The sequence below is a fragment of the Triticum aestivum genome, chromosome 3D, assembly GCF_018294505.1.
Source record: "Triticum aestivum cultivar Chinese Spring chromosome 3D, IWGSC CS RefSeq v2.1, whole genome shotgun sequence".
NCBI lineage: Eukaryota > Viridiplantae > Streptophyta > Magnoliopsida > Poales > Poaceae > Triticum > Triticum aestivum.
In genome coordinates, this window is record NC_057802.1 from 557,249,226 (window position 1) to 557,255,633 (window position 6,408).

The window sequence follows — 6,408 nt, forward strand, 5'->3', positions numbered from 1 at the left end:
TGTGATGAACTACTTTCCAATAAGGGAGCAGGTACAGTTACCTCATCAAGTTCTACTTTCCTCCCACTCACTTCTTTCGAGAGAAACTCCTTCTCTAGAAAGGATCCATACTAAGCAACGAATGTCTTGCCTTCGGATCTGTGATAGAAGGTGTACCCAACTGTCTCCTTTGGGTATCCTATGAAGACACATTTCTCCGATTTGGGTTTGAGCTTATCAGGATGAAACTTTTTCACATAAGCATCACAACCCCAAACTTTAAGAAACGACAACTTTGGTTTCTTGCCAAACCACAGTTCATAAGGCGTCGTCTCAACGGATTTTGATGGTGCCCTATTTAACGTGAATGTAGCTGTCTCTAATGCATAACCCCAAAACGATAGTGGTAAATTGGTAAGAGAGATCATAGATTGCACTATATCCAATATAGTACGGTTATGACATTCGGACACACCATTATGTTGTGGTGTTCCGGGTGGCGTGAGTTGCGAAACTATTCCGCATTGTTTCAAATGTAGTCCAAACTCGTAACTCAAATATTCTCCTCCACGATCAGATCGTAGGAATTTTATTTTCTTGTTACGATGATTTTCAACTTCACTCTGAAATTCTTTGAACTTTTCAAATGTTTCAGACTTATGTTTCATTAAGTAGATATACCCATATCTGCTCAAATTATCTGTGAAGGTGAGAAAATAATGATATCCGCCACGAGCCTCAATATTCATCGGACCACACACATTTGTATGTATGATTTCCAACAAATCTGTTGCTCTCTCCATAGTTCCGGAGAACGGCGTTTTAGTCATCTTGCCCATGAGGCACGGTTCACAAGCATCAAGTGATTCATAATCAAGTGATTCCAAAATCCCATCAGTATGGAGTTTCTTCATGCGCTTTACACCAATATGACCTAAACGGCAGTGCCACAAATAAGTTGCACTATCATTATTAACTTTGCATCTTTTGGCTTCATTATTATGAATATGTGTATCACTACGATCGAGATCCAACAAACCATTTTCGTTGGTGTGTATGACCATAGAAGGTTTTTTTATTCATGTAAACAGAACAACAATTGTTCTCTAACTTAAATGAATAACCGTATTGCAATAAACATGATCAAATCATATTCATGCTCAACGCAAACACCAAATAACACTTATTTAGTTTCAACACTAATCCCGAAAGTATAGGGAGTGTGCGATGATGATCATATCAATCTTGGAACTACTTCCAACACACATCGTCACCTCGCCTTTTACTAGTCTCTGTTTATTCTGCAACTCCCGTTTTCGAGTTACTACTCTTTAGCAACTGAACCAGTATCAAATACTGAGGGGTTGCTATAAACATTAGTAAGTACACATCAATAACATGTATATCCAATATACCTTTGTTCACTTTGCCATCCTTCTTATCCACCAAATACTTGGGGCAGTTCCGCCTCTAGTGACCAGTCCCTTTGCAGTAGAAGCACTTAGTCTCAGGCTTAGGTACAGACTTGGGCTTCTTCACTTGAGTAGCAACTTGCTTGCCATTCTTTTTGAAGTTCCCCTTCTTCCCTTTGCCCTTTTCTTGAAACTAGTGGTCTCGTCAACCATCAACACTTGATGTTTTTCTTGATTTCTACCTTCGTCGATTTCAGCATCACGAAGAGCTCGGGAATTACTTTCGTCATCCCTTGCATACTATAGTTCATCACGAAGTTCTATTAACTTGGTGATGGTGACTAGAGAATTCTGTCAATCACTATTTTATCTGGAAGATAAACTCCCACTTGATTCAAGCGATTGTAGTACCCAGACAATCTGAGTACATGCTCACTAGTTGAGCGATTCTCCTCCATCTTTTTGCTATAGAACTTGTTGGAGATTTCATATCTCTCAACTCGGGTATTTGCTTGAAATATTAACTTCAACTCCTGGAACATCTTATATGTTCCATGACGTTCAAAACGTCTTTGAAGTCCCGATTCTAAGCTGTTAAGCATGGTGCACTAAACTATCAAGTAGTCATCATATTGAGCTAGCCAAACGTTCATAACGTCTGCATCTGCTCCTGCAATAGGTCTGTCACCTAGCGGTGCATCAAGGACATAATTTTTCTGTGCAGCAATGAGGATAATCCTCAGATCACGGATCCAATCCGCATCATTGCTACTAACATCTTTCAACATAATTTTTCTCTAGGAACATATCAAAAATAAACAGGGAAGCAACAACGCGAGCTATTGATCTACAACATAATTTGCAAAATACTATCAGGACTAAGTTCATGATAAATTTAAGTTCAATTAATCATATTACTTAAGAACTCCCACTTAGATAGACATCTCTCTAATCATCTAAGTGATTACGTGATCCAAAGCAACTAAACCATGTCCGATTAACACGTGAGATGGAGTAGTTTCAATGGTGAACATCACTATGTTGATCATATCTACTATATGATTCACGCTCGACCTTTCGGTCTCTGTGTTCCGAGGCCATATCTGTATATGCTAGGCTCGTCAAGTTTAACCTGAGTATTCCGCGTGTGCAACTGTTTTGCACCCGTTGTATTTGAACGTAGAGCCTATCACACCCGATTAACACGTGGTGTCTCAGCACGAAGAACTTTTGCAATGGTGCATACTCAGGGAGAACACTTTTATCTTGAAATTTTAGTGAGAGATCATCTTATAATGCTACCGTCAATCAAAGCAAGATAAGATGCATGAAGGATTAACATCACATGCAATCAATATAAGTGATATGATATGGCCATCATCATCTTGTGCTTGTGATCTCCATCTCCGAAGCACCGTGCTTGTGATCTCCATCTCCGAAGCACCGTCATGATCACCATCGTCACCGGCGCGACACCTTGATCTCCATCGTAGCATCGTTGTCGTCTCGCCAACTTATTGCTTTTACGACTATCGCTACCGCTTAGTGATAAAGTAAAACTATTACATGGCGATTGCATCTCATACAATAAAGCGACAACCATATGGCTCCTGCCAGTTGCCGATAACTCGGTTACAAAACATGATCATCTCATACAACACATTATATCACATCATGTCTTGACCATATCACATCACAACATGCCCTGCAAAAACAAGTTAGACGTCCTCTACTTTGTTGTTGCATATTTTACGTGGCTGCTACGGGCTTAGCAAGAACCGTTCTTACCTACGCATCAAAACTACAACGATAGTTTGTCAAGTTGGTGCTGTTTTAACCTTCGCAAGGACCGGGCGTAGCCACACTCGGTTCAACTAAAGTGAGAGGGACAGACACCCGCCGGTCACCTTTAAGCAACGAGTGCTCGCAACGGTGAAACCAGTCTCACGTAAGCGTACGCGTAATGTCGGTCCGGGCCGCTTCATCTCACAATACCGCTGAACCAAAGTATGACATGCTGGTAAGCAGTATGACTTATATCGCCCACAACTCACTTGTGTTCTACTCGTGCATAGCATTAACGCATAAAACCAGGCTCAGATGCCACTGTTGGGGAACGTAGTAATTTCAAAAAAATTCCTACGCACACGCAAGATCATGGTGATGCATAGCAACGAGAGGGGAGAGTGTTGTCCACGTACCCTCGTAGACCGACAGCGGAAGCGTTATCACAACGCGGTTGATGTAGTCGTACGTCTTCACGATCCGACCGATCAAGTACCGAACGCACGGCACCTCCGAGTTCTACACACGTTCAGCTCGATGACGTCCCTCGAACTCCGATCCAGCCGAGTGTTGAGGGAGAGTTTCGTCAGCACGACGGCGTGGTGACGATGATGATGTTCCACCGACGCAGGGCTTCGCCTAAGCTCCGCAACGGTATATTATCGAGGTGTAATATGGTGGAGGGGGGCACCGCACACGGCTAAGAGATCTCAAGGATCAATTGTTGTGTCTATGGGGTGCCCCCCTGCCCCCGTATATAAAGGAGCAAGGAGGAGGCAGCCGGCCAAGGGAAGAGGCGCGCCAAAGGGGGGAGTCCTACTCCCACCGGGAGTAGGACTCCTCCTTTCCTTGTGGGAGTAGGAGAAGGGATGGGGGAAGGAGAAAGAAGGAAGGGGGCGCCCCCCTTCCCTAGTCCAATTCGGACCAGACCATGGGGAGGGGTGCGGCCACCTTTTGAGGCCTTTCTCTCCTTTCCCGTATGGCCCATTAAGGCCCAATACGAATTCCCGTAACTCCCCGGTACTCCGAAAAATACCCGAATCACTCGGAACCTTTCCGAAGTCCGAATATAGTCGTCCAATATATCGATCTTTACGTCTCGACCATTTAGAGACTCCTCGTCATATCCCCGATCTCATCCGGGACTCCGAACTCCTTCGGTACATCAAAACTCAATAAAACTGTCATCGTAACGTTAAGCGTGCGGACGCTACGGGTTCGAGAACTATGTAGACATGACCGAGACACGTCTCCGGTCAATAACCAATAGCGGGACCTGGATGCCCATATTGGCTCCCACATATTCTACGAAGATCTTTATCGGTCAGACCGCATAACAACATACGTTGTTCCCTTTGTCACCGGTATGTTACTTGCCCGAGATTTGATCGTCGGTATCTCGATACCTAGTTCAATCTCGTTACCGGCAAGTCTCTTTACTCGTTCCGTAACACATTATCCCGCAACTAACTCATTAGTCACAATGCTTGCAAGGCTTATAGTGATGTGCATTACCGAGTGGGCCCAGAGATACCTCTCCGACAATTGGAGTGACAAATCCTAATCTCGAAATACGCCAACCCAACAAGTACCTTTGGAGACACCCGTAGAGCACCTTTATAATCACCCATTTACGTTGTGACGTTTGGTAGCACACAAAGTGTTCCTCCGGTAAACGGGAGTTGCATAATCTCATAGTCATAGGAACATGTATAAGTCATGAAGAAAGCAATAGCAACATACTAAACGATCGAGTGCTAAGCTAACGGAATGGGTCAAGTCAATCACGTCATTCTCCTAATGAGGTGATCTCGTTAATCAAATGACAACTCATGTCTATGGCTAGGAAACATAACCATCTTTGATTAACGAGCTAGTCAAGTAGAGGCATACTAGTGACACTCTGTTTGTCTATGTATTCACACATGTATTATGTTTCCGGTTAATACAATTCTAGCGTGAATAATAAACATTTATCATGATATAAGGAAATATATAATACTTTATTATTGCCTCTAGGGCATATTTCCTTCATCTGGGTGAATAGAAAATACAGGCAAAATAGATAAAAAAATATCTTTTACAAACAAAAGCGTTCAAGTGTTCAACCTGCATCCAAAACTTCATGAAGAAATAACATTTATTGTGCTTTTGCAAAAAATAATCTTTAAAAATTAATTTTTGAGTATCGATTTTTTTATACCATCATGAATGTAACCCGGGATGACTTGGAAGGGGGCGGAGGAGATTGCGAGGAAGAGGGGGTCGTGGTGGTGATCCGCAATGCAACCTGAGAGAAGGCATGAGAGGCGTTGAGGGGAGACGGCGCCGAGAGCAGCGATCTCTCCAGATCATTCTTATTTTTTTCTGAGATGGCTAGATGACGTGAGAGGGAGAGATGGTTGAATATGAGAGGCAAGGGTTATGTACAAACTAGGTGTGGAGTGCGGGGGGGCTTTTTGCAAAACTGACATAATTTATCGCATATGTGTTGAAGTAAATCGAACGGTTGTAAATAAAGAATGACCGGAACACTATCATTACCAACTCAGTTTTTTATAGGAGTATTGAGATTTAAGGAGTTTGTAATCACATGGATAAACATACATTAATCTGTTAATCTCCGATCTAATGTGGGAATTGTTTTAGGAAAGTTTTCAGAAGAAATCGGAATAGTTATCCAACATCCGTATATACTCCCTTTCGAGTACGTACGTGTTTGTGAAGAGAACGTACACGGATACATCTTCCGCATCTCGCAGATCGATCGGCGCCGCGCGCGATGAGTGACTCGCAGATCGCCGCCGACGCCGGAAGCGACCGCCTGAGCAACCTCCGCGACGGCGTAATCGGTCACATCCTCTCCTTCCTCGAAACCAGGGAGGCCGCTCGCGCCGCGACGCTCTCGTCGCGGTGGCGCCACGTCATGGCCAGCGTCCACACCGTCTCCATGTCCATGGAGCTGCCGGAGCGGCCCGCCTTGGGCTACGGCTACGATGGCCGGTACGACCGCAACAAGGTGCGGCCATTCATCGCCGACGTCACCGCCGCCCTCCTCTCCCGCAACCGTCGCCCGTCCCCCGCCGCCGCCGCGGTGCCCCTGCGCGCGCTCCGCGTATCCATGGAAAGATACTGCCCCGACGAGAGGTCCAAGGTGGACCAGTGGGTCTCCTACGCCCTGTGGCATGCCGCCCCAGAGTTCGAGCTCGACCTCCGCCTTGGCCGCGGCCCC